The 21,400-nt window shown below is 44.6% G+C and overlaps 1 protein-coding gene and 1 long non-coding RNA gene across 2 annotated transcripts in view; one reads left to right on the top strand and one right to left on the bottom strand.

The window, feature by feature from the left end:
* The window catches only part of thsd7aa (thrombospondin, type I, domain containing 7Aa), a 536,154-nt gene that overhangs the window by 183,721 nt on the left and 331,033 nt on the right, over positions 1-21,400 (top strand). The gene's annotated exons all lie outside the window — the stretch shown is intronic.
* LOC144678846 (uncharacterized) overlaps positions 1-21,400 on the bottom strand; it is a 47,370-nt gene that overhangs the window by 14,496 nt on the left and 11,474 nt on the right. The window contains exon 2 of the long non-coding RNA XR_013576196.1: positions 18,059-18,177. This is a non-coding gene — a long non-coding RNA (uncharacterized LOC144678846). The remainder of the gene's footprint in view (positions 1-18,058; positions 18,178-21,400) is intronic.

Raw genomic sequence — 21,400 nt, 5'->3', positions numbered from 1 at the left:
AAGTACTGGGAAAACTAATGGGACTAAAGGCTGACAAGTCCCATGGATCTGATGGCCTGCATCGTTGGCTCTTAAAAGAAGTGGCTGCATTGATTGTAAGCATCCAAAATTCCCTGCTACACAAGAAAGGAGGGAGGCAGGAAAATAAAGGCTAGTTGACTTAACATCTGTCTGCTGGAATCAATTATTAAGGAAATAATAGCAGGACATTTAGAAATACAATCAAGCAGATTCAGCATAGTTTTATGAAAGGGAAATTATGTTTGAAAAATTTATTAGAGTTCTTTTAGTAACAAGCAAGGTGGATAAAGGGGAACAGATAGACATAATGGACCACGTTGTCCCCTGGTCGAGGGGGGATGTGTGAGCACGGGCAGGCGGATTCCCGATCGGCGCCCCCACTTAGGGGTGTGCCGCCATTTTACATGGGTGGGCCAATTAAGACATCCGCTCGGAAGCGCTGTGCAGGCAGGGGGGGGTGTTTCCCTGAGCCAGGAGTGCGCTCTTTTGCGCATGTGCACGAAAAAGCGCACAGATCTCCCTGAGGCAAAGTGCTGCCTCAGGGAGATCGGTGGAAGTTGTAAAAATTTTTCGAAGTGTACAAAAAAATTCCTGACATGTCCCCTCATGTGACACTGACACATGAGCTGGGACATGTCAATTTCTTTTATTTCAACATTTTATAAACATTTTAAATCCCTCATGAAACCTCATCCCGCCTGTGGAATGTTTTTCCTGAAGCCCGCCTGGGCTCGTTGCCTGCCCGCCAACCTTAAGATGGGACGGCAGGTCCATTAATTGGCTTAATTACTTTTTTTAAAGGCCTTAAGTGGCCGTTAACAGTTCGGCGGGTATGCAGCCAAGTCGGCTGCGCGCCTGCCGAACTGAAAATCTAAGTGGCGTGGGGTGACTTTGCAACGCATTTCCGACATCACCCCGCGTCATTTTACGTGTCGGCGAGCGGGCCCCGCCCCCCCCGCTTGCCAACCGGAAGATGCAGCTCGATGTATTTGTTTTTCCAAAAGGCATTTGATAAGGTGTGACATAAAAGCTAAAAATTTATAGGGCTGAATTTTCCGCTCGTCGGGTGGGCGGAGCTGACCCAATCGTGGTCGGCGCCGCCATTTTCCGTGGGTGGGCCAATTAAGGCCCGCCCAGCGTGACGTCCGCAGGGAAGCACTATGCGCTCCCTGTGCGGGCGGGGGGAATCACTAAAATCGAGAGTGCGCTCTTTCGTGCATGCGCACGAAAGAGCGCTCTCATCTCCCTGAGGCTAAGTGCAGCCTCAGGGAGATCGCCTCTACTTTTAAAAATATTAAAAATGGAGAAAAAAAAAATCCCTTACATGTCCCCTCGTGACAATGTCACATGAGTTGGGACATGTTCATAATTTCCATAACAACTTGATTAAAATTTTAAAAACCCTACATGAAACCTCATCCCGCCACTGGATGAGGTTTCATGTTTTTTCTAGTTGCCGCCAGGGCTCCTGGCCTGCCCGCCAACCTTAAGGTTGGACGGGCAGGTCCTTTAATTGATCCTGTCAATGGCCTCAAGTGGCCATTGACAGATCGGGGGGCCCGCAGCTGATTTTGCTGCACCCCCACCTTCCTGAAAATTTAAATGGGGCGGGGTGATGTCGGGACTTCCTATTAGCCAATCCTCTAACTGTGCACATATATTACCCCCAACACTATGGGCAGGATTTTACGTGTCGGTGAGCGGGAAAATGTGAGGTTGTCCACTTTGATAGTAAAAATAAAAAAGCAGAAAATTATTTAAATAGAGAGACTACAGAATTCTGCAGTACAAAGGAATCTGGTATCCTTGTACACTAATCACAAAAAGTTAGCATGTAGGTACAGCAAGTAATTAGGAAGGCAAATAAAATGTTGGCCTTTATTGTCGGGTGGATGGAGTATAAAAGTAGGGAAGTCTTGCTGCAACTACAGGACATTGGTGACACCACACTTTACTGCATATAGTTTTGATCCCCTTATTTAAGGAGGGATATACTTGCACTGGAGGCAGTTCAAAGAAGGCTCACTGGCTTGATTCTTAGGGATAAAGGGGTTGTCTTATGTGAAGAGGTTGAGGTGATCTTATTGAAGCATGTAAGATGCTGAGGGAGCTTGACAGGGTAGATGCTGAAAGGATGTTTCCCCTTGTGGGGAATCGAGAACTGGGGGCACAGTTTGAGAATAAGGGTCCTCCCATGTAAGATGGAGATGAGGAGGAATTTCACATCCTGTGTCTTGTTGATATTAACTTCTTTACATGCATGCTATAAACGTTCCTTTCATATCCACCAAGTTGCTGTGAGAGAGTTGCATAGGATTTGTTAGACAAAAAAAATAAGGTTCATCTAGTTCACCTTCTATCATCATGGTAGTCACATGATACAAATTTATACAATACTATTTTACTCACACCTGGCGGGTTACCTTGGCTGCTTGTGCTAAGTACTCTGGTAACCTCAGATCTGCCTTTTGCATCATAGATGTAACTGTAATACACTGCGCCGCCATTTTGAGTAGGCGGGCCAATTAAGGCCCGTCCAGCGGCCTGCCTGGCAAGAAGAACTATGCGCTTCCTGTGCGGGGGGGGGGGGGGTGGGGGGGGGGGGGGGTGGAATTCCCCATCTGTCAAAGTGCACTCTTTCGCGCGCTCCCTGAGGCAAAGTCTTGTCTCAGGGAGATTGGTGACAGGTAAGAAAAGTCATTAATGTCACACAAGATGGGACATGTTAATAAAAAGGACTAAAACTTTATTAGACTTTTTAAAAATGGACATGAAACCTCATCTTGCAGGGGCTCCTGGCCTGCCCACCAGCCTTAAGGTTGGACGGGCAGGTCTTTAATTATCTTAATTAGCCTCAATTGGCCATTGACAGGTCGGCGGGTGGACAGCTGATTTCGCTGTCCACCCGCCTTCCTAAAAATTTAAAGGGACCGGGATGACGTCAGGGGTTCCTCCCGATGTCAACCCACATCATTTTCCTGTCGGCGAGCAGGCCCCGCCCCCAAATCACCGACGGGAAAATTCAGGCCACAGTGTTGCTATAGATGCAAGCAGGAACAACACATCATGTAATATAAAAACAAAAAACTACTGCGGATGCTGGAAATCCAAAACAAAAACAAAATTACCTGGAAAAACTCAGCAGGTCTGGCAGCATCGGCGGAGAAGAAAAGAGTTGACGTTTCGAGTCCTCATGACCCTTCAGCAGAACTGAGTGAAGTTAGGAGAGGGGTGAAATATAAGCTGGTTTAAGGTGGGGGTGGGGGTGGGGGAGAGAAATTGGGGGGGGTTGGTGGGGTTGTAGGGACAAGCAAGCAGTGATACAGATGATCAAAAGATGTTACAGACAAAGGAACAGGGAGGTGTTAAAGGTGGTGATATTATCTAAGAGAATGTGCTAATTAAGGATGGATGGCAGGACACTCAAAGTACAGCTCCAATGGGGGTGGGGTGGAAAGACTGACAGGGTATTATAGTTATAGATTTAAAAATAATGGAAATAGGTGGGAAAAGAAAAATCTATATAAATTATTGGAAAAAACAAAAGGGAGGGGGAAGAAACGGAAATGGGGGTGGGGATGGGGGAGGGAGTTTAAGATCTAAAGTTGTTGAATTCAATATTCAGCCCGGAAGGCTGTAAAGTGCCTGGTCGGAAGATGAGGTGCTGTTCCTCCAGTTTGCGTTGGGCTTCACTGGAACAATGCAGCAAGCCAAGGACAGACATGTGGGCAAGAGAGCAGGATGGAGTGTTAAAATGGCAAGCGACAGGGAGGTTTGGGTCTTTCTTGCGGACAGACCGCAGGTGTTCTGCAAAGCGGTCGCCCAGTTTGCGTTTGGTCTCTCCAATGTTGAGGAGACCGCATTGGGAGCAATGAATGCAGTAGACTAAGTTAGAGGAAATGCAAGTGAAATGCTGCTTCACTTGAAAGGAGTGTTTGGGCCCTTGGACGGTGAGAAGAGAGGAAGTGAAGGGGCAGGTGTTGCATCTTCTGCGTGGGCATGGGGAGGTGCCATAGGTGGGGGTTGAGGAGTAGAGGGTGATGGAGGAGTGGACCAGGGTGTCCCGGAGGGAATGATCCCTACGGAATGCCGCCAGGGGGGGTGAAGGGAAGATGTGTTTGGTGGTAGCATCATGCTGGAGTTGGCGGAAATGGTGGAGGATGATCCTTTGAATGCGGAGGCTGGTGGGGTGATAAGCGAGGACAAGGGGGACCCTATCATGTTTCTGGGAGGGAGGAGAAGGCTTGAGGGCGGATGCGCGGGAGATGGGCCAGACACGGTTGAGGGCCCTGTCAACGACCGTGGGTGGAAAACCTCGGTTAAGGAAGAAGGAGGACATGTCAGAGGAACTGTTTTTGAAGGTAGTATCATCAGAACAGATGCGACGGAGGCAAAGGAACTGAGAGAATGGGATGGAGTCCTTACAGGAAGCGGGATGTGAGGAGCTGTAGTTGAGGTAGCTGTGGGAGTCGGTAGGCTTGTAATGGATATTGGTGGACAGTCTATCATCAGAAATTGAGACAGAGAGGTCAAGGAAGGGAAGTGTCAGAGATGGACCATGTGAAAATGATGGAGGGGTGAAGATTGGAAGCAAAATTAATAAATTTTTCCAGGTCCCGACGAGAGCATGAAGCCGCACCGAAGTAATCATCGATGTACCGGAGAAAGAGTTGTGGGAGGGGGCCGGAGTAGGACTGGAACAAGGAATGTTCCACATACCCCATAAAGAGACAGGCATAGCTGGGGCATCATATTACATCATGTAATATATTTCCCCAACCTCTGTGGTTGCATAATATAGACCATATATTCATTTGTTCATGAGCATACTGTACTTACAGCCCCAACACAAATAGAATTATACAGATAAAAATGGGTGGAGATGTAACTCAATTGGATCTTTCCTCAAATTCTGTTCAAATCCACTCTGTAATTTATTTGTCTCCACAGTTGAATTTTAGAGCTGGTGTTTTTCATTGCACCTTATAATATCACAGTATTGTTAGCTTAAGCAAATTGTGTAGATGTTATAGTTGGAAGCAAGAATAGCTTAGAACAGTTATAACATAAATGATGTACATTTCATATACAATGGTGCATTTTCTGTACAAATAGCATGCATCTTTTCACACATGATTCCTGTATAATTTTGTTCACAGTATGTGATCACAGTGGTGAGGCTACATTTACTGTCTATCGCTTGAAGCTCCAAGAAGGTGTTAGCTTTATAATTTTTCATACAACTATTTGTGAAACTCAGAGTGTGGATGAGAGTCACATGTAGGCCAGACTGGGTTGGGCTGGTAAATTTCCTTCCCTGAAGAACATTACTTAATAATGTCCTTTGGTAGTATAAAACTTGAGTATTGCTGAAAGAAGGGATATGTCTAAGCATAAGGATACTTTGCAAGAATACCAAAATAAGGAGAAAACAACAATTTATACTGTATGCGAAGAGAGTGCTGATTAATTTGCAAGTGGTGTTGCCATGGAGAATGTACTAGTGATGGTGACTGCCAGTTAACTGCCAAGCATTGTTTGAAATTTAAACAATTTCTGAGGAATGAGTCAGCGAATGGCTGTCACTTATCTTGTTTAGCTGAAACAGGTGCAATGTGTGTACAGGTTCCTTCTGTCTGCAAAAAAGGGGCCCTGTGTATTAATATATGTAGCTTCCAGTACACGCAAGTGCGCCACACTGTGAGCTTGATTGACAACCTTAAATTGGCCATCAGTGTAATTCTTAGCACACTGAGGATTATTTAGCAAATGTTGTACAATCGCAGAATCTCATCTAATGTTGGATGCTGTTTTGAGTTTTGCAATCAAAGGCTGGTTGGTTACAGTCTGTTGCGAACAGTGGCTGGGACATGCTGTTGGATACCACATTACTGATTTGTGTGATAGGCAGATCGCCTTTTTGGCTTGAAGGCAGCGTCCTGTTAGTGGCGAATACCACTCGTGTTGCTACTGCATAGTTGCAGCATGAAACAGCTAGGTTCAACTGTTGCCCAAATTTTTGAGGTAGACTGGGCACTTTTCAAGGCCGAAAGTGATGGCCTTAGGCCTGTTCATGAGTTTGCATGATACACAGCGCAAAATGATCAGATCAAGGGTAGCCATTATCCTGCAGGATGCCTTTGCTGTGCCCTATTTCAGCATCAAGTTTGTATGGTGAGCAAATGGCTCATTTCATTTGTCGATTTGCTCCGTTTATGCTATTATATTGCTTCAGTGACTGCACCATAAACAAGTACCCATTTGAAACACGTCTGCACCATAAACTCACTTAAGCGGAAGCATTTTGGCAACGCAATTAATTATGCCACTAAACACATAACAAATCTCTCCGACCGTGTACTTTCAGAAAGTGAGGAATTTGTTCTTGGGCATAGTTTCAACTTTGGTGTGCCTTCATCGCAAATCAAACAGGAAGAGGTATTTGCTGAGTTCGAACTTCTTTACTTCTAACTATCCTGCCACAAACCAGCATCCACTGAAGATGCTGAATCCGTGAAAGCACACCCAGCTGATTTAGTGCACGCATATTATGGGATACTGAATGACCTGTTCAACTTTCACATGCAACGCAAATGTCTTACAGCGTTGCAAGACCTTAAGACCAACGTGAACATACACATCAGTAAACCTGACAAAGGGATGGGAATAGTCATTCTTAATGAGCGTAACTATATCAACAAAATGCCCGCCATTCTTAATGACGGGTACAAATTTGTATCCATTGGACCTGCCACTCAACATGACCGGACAGCCTCGCTCGAAAGTAAGCTAAAACAATGCTTACTGGACTTGTGTAAGAGCGATGAGCTACTGCGTAATGTAGAGCGATGAGCTACTGCGTAATGTAGAGGACAGGGTTCAGCCTCACGGTCCGCTACTTTCATGTATGTATGGGCTGCCCAAGACACACAAATGTGATGTTCCTTTATGTTCCATCTTATCTATTACCAGTTGGGTGAATTGTTACATCTAGTTTTGACTAAGTTTTCCACATACACGGTGAAGGATTCCTTCACATTTGCGAAGGCCATACAGGGCTTGCATATCCATGTGCTCATTTGACATTGCTAGTCTTTTCACAAATATTCCACTTAAGGGAGACTTATTTGCACTGCAACACTATATCAAGGCAATTTAGACCCACCACCATTGCTTGAATCAGTATTCATTGAACTTATGAACTCGGCAACTTGCGCAGTTGTGTTCAGTTTTAATGACACCATGTATACCCAAATAGATGGTGTTGCCATGGGATCCCCTGTAGGCCCAGCTGTCACAAGCATCTTTGTTGGGTTCCATGAGATACGTGTCTTTGATGGAATAACACCTAACTTCTTAACCCTTGCATATTTCCAATATGTGGATGATACGTTTACTATATTTAAATCCATGTAACTATTTCTTTACATGTCTTAATGGGTTCGATCCTGCGCTCAAATTACCTTTGAAATGGAGTAGTAAAACGAATTCTCCTTCCCTGATGTATTACTTGAGAAACCTGTCAGGCTTTTCTCTACCACAATCTACCTCAAGCCTACCTTCATTGGTCAATATACGCGTTGAGATTCTTACAGTTCCACACGCTATAAGATTGATCTTATCGGCAACCTTGTAAATAGGGCCTGAGTCATTTGCTCACCATGCAAGCTTGATGCTGAAATAGGGCATATCAAAGGCATCCTTGCTAACATCTACCCTGATCAGATCATTTTGCACGGTATATCACGCAAACTCGTGAACGGGCCTAAGGCCATCACTTCTGGCCCTGAATAGTGCCCAGTCTACCTCAGATTACCCTGGAAGGGCAAGGTATCTCAAAAGTTTGAGCAACAGATGAAGCTAGCTGTTTCACGCTGCTACTATGCTGTAGCTATACGAGTGGTATTCGCCACTAACAGGATGCTGCTGTCAAGCCAAAAAGATGTTCCACTTATCACACAAATTAGTAATGTGGTATCAAACAGCATGTCCCAGCCACTGTTCGCAATGGGCAAAGTGCAGACCATACCCAACCAGCCCGTGCTTGCAAAACTCAAAGCAGTGTCCAACATTAGATGTGATTCTGCGATTGGACAACATTTGCTAAATAATACTCAGTGTGCTAAGAATTACACTGATGGCCAATTTAAGGTTGTCAGTCGGGCTCGCAATGTGACACATTTGCATGTACTGGAAGCTACATATATTAATACACAGGGACCTGTCCTTTGCAGACATAAAAAACATGTATACACATTGCGCCTGTTTCAGCTAAACAAAATAAGTGACAGCCATTCGCTGACTCATTCCTCAGAAATTGTTTAAATTTCAAACATTGCTTGGAAGTCATAAAGTGTAAGGGAAGGAGTTCGGAGGGTGGGAAGGAGTCCATGGGGAGGAATGAGTCCAAGGGGAGGGAGGAATCTGGGGGTGGAGGCGAAGGAGTCCGGGGTGGGTGGGGGTCAGTGGGGAAGGAGTCTTGGGGGGCGATGGGGAAGGAGTCCGGGGGGTTGATGTCCAGGTGAACGTGCACGGGAGGACTCTGATGAGTCCATGACTGCCTCCTGGGGAGCAAACTGAGGGTGGGAGCGGTACGAGGGAATGGTGAGAACGACTGAGGAGAGAGAGTGAGGTGGTAGAGTGGGAGGGTGAGGGTGCAACAGTATCAGTAGAAGGGACAGTGAGGGTGGTTGGTGGGTCTCAGAGGCCTGGGGGTGGGAAGGAGGATGTCGGGGAAGTTAATGTGGATGGGATTTTTGGGGAGGAAGGGAATGTGCAAGTTCACCTGGACATCCCCAAAAGAAAAGGGTTGAGGCTGCTAGGTCACGGAGGGGAGGTAGAAGGCGATGTCAGGGGGCTCAACAGTGATGGGGGTAAGGAAATGGGGAGGGGAAGGACAGGGACCTGAAGAAAAATGTTAGACGCACCATGCTTGCCAAAATGAGAGTCGTGGTGGGTGAGGTCAGGTGCTGCATGGGAGTGTGATCAGTCGGTGGGCGGAGATGCAGATCAGCTCAGATGGTCAACTAAAAGGAGTGTCCAGCTCCCGCTCCTCCTCCCTTCGGGTGCCCAAGGCCCTGACCTGACTCCTTGAGGGGAAGGAATACCTGGGAGGCCGTTGAGGTGCCCCAATTACACCTCACGTCGCCACTGTAGGAACTCACCCATGGCTACCGCGATGGAGTGCAGGTCTACACACATCTCTGGGTTCTGCTGGACCAGTGTATCCATGGTGTCCGCCATCCTCCCTGTGGAGAACTCCATACGTGCTCATGTGGGCACCACTTCATCAGAGAACAGGTAGATGCACCCCTCCAACTTGCATGCCACTCTGCTGAGGGCTTGCAACAGCTGTGTATGATGTTCCCCCGCCTTCTGCTGACTCTCCAGGATGAGTTGGAAATCCAGAGACTCATTATCTGACTCAGACCTCTCAGATGTCCCTTCCCTAGCAGTCCTCCGAGTGCTGGGGTGCTTGGCTGAACCTGCCTCCTCCTGCTGTAGACACATGGGCAAAAAATTGATAGATGTAATATAATGTGGCAAAACGTGAACCTGCCCTCTTAGGCAGGAAGAATAGGAAGACAGCATATTATTTAAATGGAAAGAGATTGTACTGCAGAATTCTGCAGAGGGATCTGGGTGTCCTGGTACATGAATCATAAAAGTTATTATGCAGGCACAACAAATGATTAGGAAGGCAAATGTAATGTTGTTGATTATTGCAAGGGGAATGGAATATAAAAGTAGGCTCTGAAGAATAGTCATATGGATTCAAAACATTAACTCTGTTTCTGTCTCCACAGATGCTACCAGACCTGCTGAGTTTTCCAGCATTTTCTGTTTTTATTTCAGATTTCTAGCATCTGCAGTATTTTGCTTTTATAAAAATAGGGAAGTTTTGCTACAATTGTACAAAAAATCATCTGGAATATTGTGTACAGTTTTGGTCCCCTTATTTAAGAAAGGATATAATTGCATTAGAGGGTTTACTCACCTGATTCCAGGAATGAAGGGGTTGTCTTATGAGGAAAGGTTGGGCAGTTTGGACTTGTAGTCCATTGGAGTTTAGAAGAACGAGAGATGATCTTACTGAAACATATAAGACCCTGAGGGGGCTTGACAAGGCGGATGAGAGAGACTAGAACTAGGGAACACAGTTTAAAAATAAGGGTACCCATTTAAGACAGATGAGGAAATTTTTTTCTCTGAGGGTCATTAGTCTGTGGAATTCTCCTCCCCAGCAAGCAGTAGAGGCAAGGTCATTAAACTTTCTTAGGCGGAGTTAGATAGATTCTTGATTGACAAGGGAGTCAAAGGGTATAGGGGGTAGACAGGAAAGTAGAGGCCACAATCAGATCAGCCATGATCTTGTTAAGTGGCGGACCAGGCTAGAGGGACCTAATGGCCTACTCCTGTTCCTAATTCATATAGGTTCGTATGTATCCAACTCCGTTTGACCTGAGAGAGTGGTGGTTAGCCACTTACTTGACGTGCTGCAATCCTTGTAACACTGGAGCAGAGAAAAAAGATCAAAGTTTTAAAAGTATTGCAGAGGTTAAAAATTAAAAGATTATTTCCATTCTTTGGTCAATCAGTAAGAAAGGAACATACTTTTAAGATTACTGTTAAAAGCAGGAAGGAGAATGTTGAAAGATATTTTTCATCATATATAATGTATTACCACCATTGAAACTGATTGTATCAAAACATTTAGCAATGAGTAAGATGAGCATCTGAAGAAATATTAAATGATACGGAGGAAGTGAAAGGAAATAGGATCAGAGGAAATAGCTCTGAGCGAAGATATCACCAGCTCTAGTTCTTCTCCCGGCTCCACAAAAATAAAAGTGAGGATAGGTGCTGTTTTCTGGAATGGCTCTATTATAAACCACTGATTAGATGATTCAGTGTCAGGTACAAATGTGCAGCTTGCAGTCTGCCATTTGTATTCCAAAATTACAGCTAAGGTCAGACAATGACAGAAGGTGTTGATATGCATATTGAAATTGCCTCCTCCAGAATTTGATGGGAGTGTTGTATGCCCATTTAGAGGTCTGCCTGATAACTTTATTGGGCAGGTCTTGGGCTTCCACCCTGAATTCCACTTTCTTATTTTTCCTGTCATGTGAAAAATAGATGGGTGGAAGTTGCAAAACGTCCACATAATCATTTTAACTGACAAGCAGCCATTACATTATAACAGCATCAATTGTAAAGTTTTAAACTTGTTATGTTAAGTGGCTGTCAGTGTGCTTAACCCCATATATCTTTCCATGTGCTGTAAGAGATAAATATATGTTTAATTCAACCAGTGCTGATTTAGCACTGTGCTATAAAACATTTGCGTTTGCCTCACATTCTGACTTCAGCTGCAGAGTGCAGCACCTTGCAAAATTATTTGTCAATGTGCTTTGCTGATAACCAACACATGCTAAATCTAATGTCACGCATTTTAACATTGAGTTCAGATTGAGGCACCAAGTTTCAGTATTAATATGTCACTAGATGCTGCCAAATATTTGCCAGCAAAATATTTAGCACTGTGGCAAATTCAGTGGGTTTATAGCATTCTGCTAGATCTACAAGGCTCTGAACTAAACATATTTATTTCTTATTAGACACAGGGCTGTGTATAAATTAAAGCAGAAAATTGACATGCATTAAAGTGCTAAAGCTCACCACAAGATCACTTTCAAGGAACAAATTGGAATGGAAGGCCTCTATTGAATATATAGTGGGAAACTTTAATGCTTTAATTATCCTTTCTGCCTCAGTACGGACTGTACTGTATCTATTGTGGTGTCATCTGATAACATAGCTGAACTCATGATACTCTTTAGTACATTGTAGAACACATAATAACACAACCTAGTTTTGTCCCAATTTGCAATAATTACACGTTAACATTTATTTCTTGCTACTTTTCTGCATTTCATAGCTATTATTTTATAAATTTTGAAATGTACAAGATAGCTTTAGTAAATGAGAGTTTTCATATACAATTGTGCTGAAGATGTCAGCAAAATTGTAAGATGCTTATTGGCTACAATTAGTCTCTGTGTAGATGTTAGGTGTAGATGAAGGTCAAAATAAGAAGTATGTGATTCAAACTTGTAATTCTGCAACCTACACAACACCGTGGGTAGCATTTTCCCCCCATCAGGGGGGTTGTGCAGGGCCGGGTGGGAGTAGGCGGGTTCCTGATCGGTGCCCCAAGTTGGGGGCGCGCCGCCATTTTACGTAGGCAGGCCAATTAAGGCCCGCCCAGTGTGACGTCCACGCGGAAGCGCTGTGCGCTCCCTATGTGGGTGGGGGTGGGGGGGGGGGGGGGGGGGGCGGTGGTGGGGGGGGGGTGGATTCCCTGAGCCTGAAGTGTGCTCTTTCGCACATGTGCGCAAAAGAGCGCACAGATCTCCCTGAGGCAAAGTGCTGCCTCAGGGGGATCGGCTCAAGATTCAAAAGTTCATCAAAGGCGGAAAAAAATATTCCTGACATGTCCCCTCATGTGACACTGTCACATGGGCTGGGACATGTCAATTTCTTTTATTTAAACATTTTATACAAATTTTTAAACCCTCATGAAACCTCATCCTGCCCGTGGATGGTGGGCCGCTGAGCTGAAAATAAATGACACGGGGTGATGTAGGGTATCACTGCGCGCCATTTTACGTGTCGGCGAGTGGGCCCCGCCTCTGCTCGCCAAAGGGAGAATTCTACCCTATATGTTGTCATAAGACTGTGAAGACAATTTCATTTGATAGCTATAGGAATTTATAGGCTAGAGAAATGTTCTGTTAAATTGTTCCAGTATGATTTAGGAACTATAAGTTCATATAAGAATAAACATAAGAATGCAGAGTGCCACATCACTCACTACTGCACTACAGCCAGGGTACTGAGCAACAATGCACCTGCCCACAGTACATTGTGAAATCTGAGAAATATGCTCTATGAATCTCCAACATTTAAGGCTGAAAGTGTGATTATTTTGCACTTCTGGGAACCACAAGACATAACATGGTGGCAGTGGTGGGAGTCAAATTAGAGACGAGACCGGTAAAGAGTAAAGCTACAGATGCTCTTTCAGCAAGTGATCCAGGGCTGACCTGATAAGATACAATAAACATGGTCAACAATACAGCAGTATTGGTGAATAAGAGATGACATCTCACAAGAAGATGTTTTTTGCTGGCTGGCTTTAGAATCATTGTACTCAAAATGATGCAGAGAGAATTTCTTCGGAAGATACATGAAGGCCAAGTGGAAATAGAGAAGTATAAGCTCAAAGCCAGATCAACTCTATACTGGATAGGCACCCACAAAGATATCGAAAGAATACGATACTCATGCAGTGTATGCCAGAAGTATAGAAATACACAGCAGAAAGAGACGTTAGCTAGTGAAATACCATCCAGACTATGGAATACTGTGGGGGCCGATGTATTCACACACAAACAAGAATGGCATCTCATAGTTGCAGATTATTACTCTGAGGGCAGAATTTTTACCTCGGCAGGCGGGCACGCACCCAACCCACTCTAGCATAAAATGATGCACATTGATGTTGGGCAAGCATCCCAACGTCAACGTGCAATTGTGTGATATTTCGGTCAGTGGATGCGCGCAGAAATCGGCAGCGCGCCCGCCGACAATTAAAAGGCCTATTAAGGCCATTAAAAAGATAATTAACCTAATTTTTTTGCGAAAATGCCAAGCGGCCTTTGCATTTTTTTTGGAACCCTCATCCATGGGCCAGATGAGGTTTCCAACATCAAATAAAAATAAAATAAACTTTTCAAAACTTCATTTATAACATGAGGAGACATGTTTTATAATGTTTTAAAAATCTTTATTTGTAATTTTTAAAACTCTTAATCTCCCTGAGGCAGCTCTGTGCCTCAGGAAGATTTTCAAGCTCTCACTTGCGCGCATGCGCAAAGTTCCACGCTCACCCTCTTCCCCCAGCTGTACAGGCAGCGCTAAGCGCTGCAGCTCATATTTCACGCTGGGTGGACCTTAATTGGCTTGTAAAATCATGGTCCGGCCCCGATTGCGGGCGGCGGTGGGCTTCCCGATCGCCCCCGCCTGACAAGGGAAAACTTCTGCCCTAAGTGATAGATTTGAGATCTACAACAAGCATCTTAGCAGAAAAACTACCTCACCCCACCCTCAGAAAAACTACCTCACCCCACCCTCCTGACTAGCCACCCCATCTTCCCGACTGCCCCCCCGCCCGACTAACCCCACATCCACCGACTACTTGGGGATTGGTGGGTTTTGGGAGGTAGATGGGAGGGTAGCTTGGGGGGTGGGTAGTGGTGGTAATCATGGGGTCCAGTTTGGTGGGGGTAGTTAGTCAGGGGGCTAAGGAGGTAATTGGGGGTTCAGGAAGGTAATTGGGAGGGGTGGTGTGGGGGTGGTGGGGTTTGTAGTCGGGAGGGTCTAGTGGGGATTCAGGGGGCCAATAGCATAGTTACCCAGGGGTTAGGAGTGGTTTTAACTCTTCTAACTTTTCCTGGGTAGCTATTCTGCTAAGATGATCAGAACCATCCAAAGTCTCCAATTTAAAGTTTGAACTTCCAGGCAATTGCCCTGCAGTCCTTGCGTGGAAAATTCCGGGGAAGTGGGGGTGGGGGGCCCTGCAACACATATTCTGGGGTACCTCTGGGGTATGACCCACCAAAGATCGAAAGTTCTAGGCCCAAAAGTACACTCGATGAAGCTGCAGCATTTGAGTCTAAAAGTGTGGTTATTTTGAACTTCTGGGAACCAGAAGATATAACATGTTCTGATCTGTAAATTTCATGTCTTCATTTTTTATTATCTTCTCTTCCTATTTTCATTTTCTGTTTTTATTTCTCATATCCTTTTTCTTTTTGCTCTTTCCCTTTAATTCCATCCTCTGCCTGATTCTTTCAGATCCTTTTTGTCTCTCTGATACTTTTTTCTGTCTTGTCTCTACAACAGTTAGGAGCTTCAGAATGACAATATATTGTACACTAATACAAAAGCAGAATACTGTGGGTGTTTGAAATCTAAATAAAACAAAAAGTGCTGTAAATACTCAGCAGGTCAGGCAGCATTTGTGGAAAGAAACAGTTAACGTTTCAGGTTGATGACCTTTCATCAGGACAAATGTTGCCTGACTTGCTAAATATTTCCAGCATTTTTTTATTTTCAATATCAGGTACACCTCTTTATGACAGCAGAATCAGAGTCTGATGTGATACTTTTAACATAAAGGCCAAGGGAAGAGATTGGGATGGGTAAAGATATTGGAATGAAGAGGAAGGAGTGTGAGCTGGACAGGAAGATTTGAAGAGGACAGACAAGGAGGGAGTGAGAAGAAGACAGAATTAAAATGCTTGCAGAGTGAGATGGTAATTAAACAAAAAGTGAAAATGAAAATCAGATAAAATACAACACTGAAAATTCAAGAACTGTAGTCCCAGCAGTGGCCACTGTTCCTGGTGGCACTTAGCAACCAGAGAATTGCCAGCCAATCAGAATTGTTCAATCATTCCAATTTACCTGGAACAGATCTGCTCCCACTGAAATTGGCCACCCTCCAATTAATATTTTTAGCCTAGATTGCTCCTTGTACTTTTCTATAACTAATCTAAACATTACAATGTTATGATCACTGTCTCCTAAATGTCCCCCTACTAACACTTGATTCTCTTGGTCCATCTCATTTCCCAGAACCAAATCCAGCAATACCTCAGTCTTTATTGGACTAAAAACATATTGATCTAGAGATTCTCCTGAACGCATCTCAGAAACTCTTGTTCCCTTTGTACTGTTACTGTCCCCGTCTATATTAGGATAAACAAAGTCCCCATTATCACTACTCTATAGTTTCTTCACCTCTCTGTAATTTCCCCTGCAAATTTGCTGCTCTATATCTTCCCCACATGTTGGAAGCCTATAGAATACACCCAGTGGTGCAATAGTACCTCGATTGTTTCTTAACTCCAACCTGATAGATTTAGTTCTTGACCTCTCTAGTTTATCCTTTCGTTCTCCATCATCATAATATTCTCCTTAATCAGTACTACCACCTCTCTTTTTTCCTTCCCTATCTTTCCTGAACACCTTGTATTTAGAAATATTTAGTACCCAGTCCTGCGTTTGTTCAAATCAGGTCTCTGGTATTGCCACGACATCATATTCCCATTTGGCTATTTGTGCTTGTAGCTCATTTACTACATTTCATGTATTTATGTTGATGCACTGTAAACCTGATTTAGACCTTACTGTATCCCCTTTTAGTCTGACCGCCCCCCCCCACCCCCCACTCCATACCTTACTATTATTCCAGTACTATCTGCCTCTTCCAATCTTTGTACACCTTGTTTCTCCTTTCTAACGCTACAGTCTGGTTTTGATACACCTGCCAAGTTAGTTTAAACCCCCCAATAGCACTAACATACTGTCCTGCGAGGTCATTGCAGCAGAACAGAACTGAAAGCAACCTGTCTGACCTGTACAGGAGTTCAATAAAGTGTTTAAGTCATTGAAATAAACATAAACATAATAGCATGAACTTTGTTACATGCACACATGTATCCCCTAGTGCAACTATTATAGCCTGAATTTTTCAGTCATCGGGCGCGCGCGATCGGAGGGCCCCGGAGCGGCCGGGAAACGGACCCCTGACCGCAATTTCACACTGGCTGGCCAATTAATGGCCAGCCAGTGTGAAACATGCGCTGAAAAGCTTAGCGCTGCCAAGGTGGGGGTGGGAAGAGGGCAGGTGATGATGTCACCACAGGCATGGGTGAGCGCAGCGAGAGAGTTCCCTGAAGGCAGACAGCTGCCTCAAGGGCTGCAGATCTGCAAATAATGAAATAAAGCTGTAAAAAGCTGCAAAAAAAATGTGCGTGCATCACAATCAAGCACCTGAATGCATACCTCATCAAAATGCTGTCCCTAGATATTCATTTTTTAAAAATTTCCTAACGGAAATTTCATCCCGTCCTTGGATGAGGTTTGATGAAAAATGTAAAGGCCACCTGGTCGATTCGCCCGTCCGCCAACTATAAGGTTGGACGAGCCATGAAAAATTGCAGACAATTGTGCCGTTAGTGGGCTTAGTTGCCCGCTTAAGTGTCGGTGGGCATGCTTCCGACTTCCACGTGCACCCGCCGATTGAAATATTGCGCAAATGTGCGATAACATCGGGACGCTTGCCCAATGTCATCTCGCACGATTTTGCACACAATCGGGTCGGGCGCGCGCCCGCCCGTGGGACGTAAAATTCTGCCTTATGTCTTTCTGATCAACTTCCTATTACTCCCACGTGACTTCAGCAGAGCTAGAGGTAGACTTCTCTTTGCCCTGCTCCAAAAATGAAATGCTGTGACTGACGTTTTCTGGGTTTTGGAGCTGTGAAGGCCTCTGCAGGGGCAGATTTAGTCATCAGGGCAGGGGACAGTGGGCTCTCTCTCGGGGGGTAGGAGGCAAAGAATGAGAAGTGGAAGAACCTTGAGAAGACTGCCCATTGCCATGTGCCCTTTCTTCATGTTCCCTTTTATGACCCTTCCGCATTTCTCTGCAGGCCAAGTGCTGGTGAACATTTGCCTGCATTTCCACTAAGGTGTTGAGATAGCAAGGTGAGCATTTCCTCCATCTTTTTTTAAAGTTGAAGTTGTGAAGGCCGTTGGCCAGGGTCAGCATGCACTCAGTTGCCTGCCACGTATGATTCTCCATGGAGGTGGCCACTCTTCCCCTAAAGGTGGACATCAGTGTAAGTTCCTGAGATATCATGACACTCAGGATGGAGACAGAATCCTTCAATCTCTCTCCAAGGGAATGCACTGCCTCCAGAAACGCTAACTGAAGTGCACACATTTCCTTTGCCACTCCACAAGTTCCTTTTTATGGATAACCCCTAAGGCTCAGCACCTATGTGCAGCTGAGCAGAGCTTAGAGCATCCTGTCTCCTCAGAAAGACGAATCTCAGCTGCTGCCCCTGTCTCCAACACATATTCCTGTTCGCACATGATGTGCTCTTCATTGTGTGACAACTTACCTTGCTGGGGCCTGCAGTAGAGATAGCTATGTGTATCTGTGTTGGTGGAAGGTGGGCAACATTCTCTGAAGATTCCTCAGTCTCTTCCTGGTCCAGCTCCTCTGTCACTCTTGAAAAACCTGTGTGAAATGAAAGACTTTGATTAGATCTGACATGTGGAAAAGGTTGGATGCCTACATTGTGCACATCATCACATTTCAGTTTGTAGTGAAAGTAATTCAAAGTGACTGACTGTTAAGCGCCAAGTTGCAGTGTCATATCTAGTTCAGTCAACAGGTCAGTGGGAGACTCTCATCTCTCCATTACCTACACACAATGGTGATGCACCCTGCTGATCTCCAAAGCTTTCTCCTCCGATGCGGTCAGGGAGGCTTTGGTGTCAGGTCCATCCCTTGTTTTCTGCTGCACCTGGAGTTGTGTGCTGTCTTTTCCTCCAATGAGAAAAGCAGAGTTACGAGCGTGAGAAGTGCAGTTTGTGGAGGATGACTGTGAGGGATGTGTGCAAGTTGCCAAAGTAATGAGGGTGAGCGTGAGTGATGTCTATTCACATGGAAATTTGAGGAGGTGCCTGGAGAGAAAGGGTTGTGTGAAACTGTATGGTGTTTTGGTCAGAGGAGTGCTGTGCAGAAGAAAGTTAAGGAGGTGAAAGAGTGATAGCTGACACCTGAAAATGGTATGTCACTCACCTTTCCTGTCCTAATGAGGTCATTTAAACCTTATTTGACACCATATCCAGGTCTTTGGCACCATATTCTGGTTGCTGACTGCATCGGCTACTTTTAATCACACCTTTTACACCAGCGTAACTGACCTCTTCCTTTCATCCTGAGGATATAACACATCGTCATCATGGTTGGATTTTCCTCCCATCTTCAGGGAAGAGCACTTCTTACTTGGTCCTCGCTGTCTCCTGCATGACCTCAAGGGAAGAGTCAGTGAGCTGAAGGGAGAGCAAGGGGCATCCCTCCTACATCTTCCTTAGACTCGGGGATGGATTCAGAGGACTGGAGAACTGCAAAGGTTACATGCTTGTTCAAAAAAGGTTGTAAGGATATGCCCAGCCAATGCAGGCCAATCAGTTTAACCTTGGTGGTGGTGAAGCTTCTAAAAATAATAACTGGAGACAAAATTAGTAGTAACTTGGGCAAATGTGAGTTAGTTAAGGAAAGCAAATTGTCTTTAGCTAACTTGCTGGAGTTTTTGATTAGGTAACAGAGATGGCTGATTAGGGTAATGATGTTGATGTGGAGTACCATGGACTGCCAGAAGGCTTTTGATAAAGTGCCACACAACAGATTTATGGGCAAATTTATCGATCCTGGAATAAAAGTGACAGTAGTAACATGGATATGAAATTGGATGAGTTACAGGAATGAGAGTAGTGGTTAATGAATGTTCTCCAGACTGGAAAATTATTCGTAGTGGAGTTCCCCAAAAGTCATTGATAGAATCCTCGCTCTTCCTGATATATATTAATGACCCAGACCTTGGTGTACAGGCACAATTTCAAAATTTGCACATGATACGAAACTTGAAGTATTGTGAACCATGAGGAGGATAGTGTCAAACTTCAAAAGGACATATGTTGGTGGAATGGACAGACTAATGGCAGATGAAATTTAATGCAGAGAAGCATAAAATGATTCATTTTTGTAGGAAGAACACAGAGACAATACGAAATAAAGGGTACAGCTCTAAAGTGGGTGCAGGAGCAGAGGGACTTGGCTGTATATGTGCATAGGTCTAGGATTAGACCACGATCAATAAAGCATCCATCATCCTAGGCCTTATTAATAGGGGCATAGAGTATAAAAACATGGAAGTTATCTTGTATTGAACACTGGTTCGGCCTCAACTGGAGTATTGCATCCAGTTCTGGGAGCCACACTACAGAAAAGATGTGAAGGCATTAGAGAGAGTAGAAAAGATTTACGAGAATGGCCCTAGGGATAAGGAATTTCAGTTATGTAGATAGATTGGAGAAGTTGGGATTGTTTTCCTTGGAAAAGAAAAGGTTGAGAGGAGATTTGATAGAGGCATTCAAAATCATGACCGGTCTGGACAGAGTGAATAGGGAAAAACTGTTCCCATTGGTGGAAGGATGGAGAACAAGAGGGCACAGATTTAAGGTAATTGGTAAAAGAAGCAATGGCAACATGAGAAAAAAACCTTTTCCTGCAGCAAGTTCTTAGAATTGGTCTGGAATGCACTGCCCAAGAGTGTGGCGGTTCAACTGAGGCATACAAGAGGGAATTGAATTGTTATCTGAAAAGAAAGAGTGTGTAGGGCTATAGGGAGAAGGCGGGGGAATTGCACTTAGTAATTGCTCCTACAGTGGGCTGGCATAGACACAATAGGCCGAGTGGTCTCCATCTGTGCTGCAACATTTCTGTGATTCATTTCTTCATGTACATAGTAAAGGTTGACTGCAGCTATTCTGACCCCTGCCTGACTCCCTTTAGTTAAGATCCTTCCTTTGCTGGAGTGCTGATTCTTTTCAATATAGATGCTGTGAATGGCTGGGAAACCCAGAAATGGGATGATGATGCTGTGGCTGAAAGCCTGCTAAAACAAATGGGTTCCCAACATGCTGCCAGCCTCCTGTTGTGATTGGTTCCATTCCATAAAACTCAGCCCTAAATCATTAACAACAATAACAACATATGTTTATATAGCTCCTTTAATGTGATCGTGTCCCAAGACACCACAGAGGAGCATGATTTTAAAAAATGGCAAAGTCACATGTGTAGATATTAAGTCAGCTGAACAAATGTTGGATCAAAGCAGTAGGTTTTAGGGAGTGTCTTAAAGGAGGAAAGTGAGGTAGCTAGGAGAAGAGGTTCAAGGAGAGAGTTTCAGAGCTCATGGCTTAATCAGCTGAAGGCACAGTCATGAATGGTGGGGTGATTAAAATCAGGAATGCTCAAGAGGCCAGATTAAAGGAACATAGATATCTTGTTGGTTGTGGGGCTGGGGGAGATTACAAGAGATAGAGAGGAGTGAGGCCATGGAGAGATTTGAAAGCAAGAGTGAGAAGCGTAACTTGACTGGGAGCCAAAGTAATTCAGCAAAACACGGGCAACAGGTAAATGGGACTTGGTGAAAGTCAGAAAATGAACAGCAGAGTTTTGGGTGACATCAAGTTTACAGATGGTAGAATGTGGGGGCCCAACCGGGAGCCTACAGGTATTGAAGGTTTCAGAAGCAAATGAACTGATACAGGAAAAAATCAGGTGATGTTACGGTGACGGATATAGGCAGTCATAACGATGATGCCGCTACGTGATCAGAAGCTCATTTCAGGGTCAAATATTGCACCAAGGTTGCAAACAGTCTGTTTCA

Source organism: Cetorhinus maximus, chromosome 3 (assembly GCF_964194155.1).
Source record: "Cetorhinus maximus chromosome 3, sCetMax3.hap1.1, whole genome shotgun sequence".
NCBI lineage: Eukaryota > Metazoa > Chordata > Chondrichthyes > Lamniformes > Cetorhinidae > Cetorhinus > Cetorhinus maximus.
The sequence above is the reverse complement of the archived record's forward strand: the minus strand, read 5'-3'. Positions and strand labels throughout refer to the sequence as shown.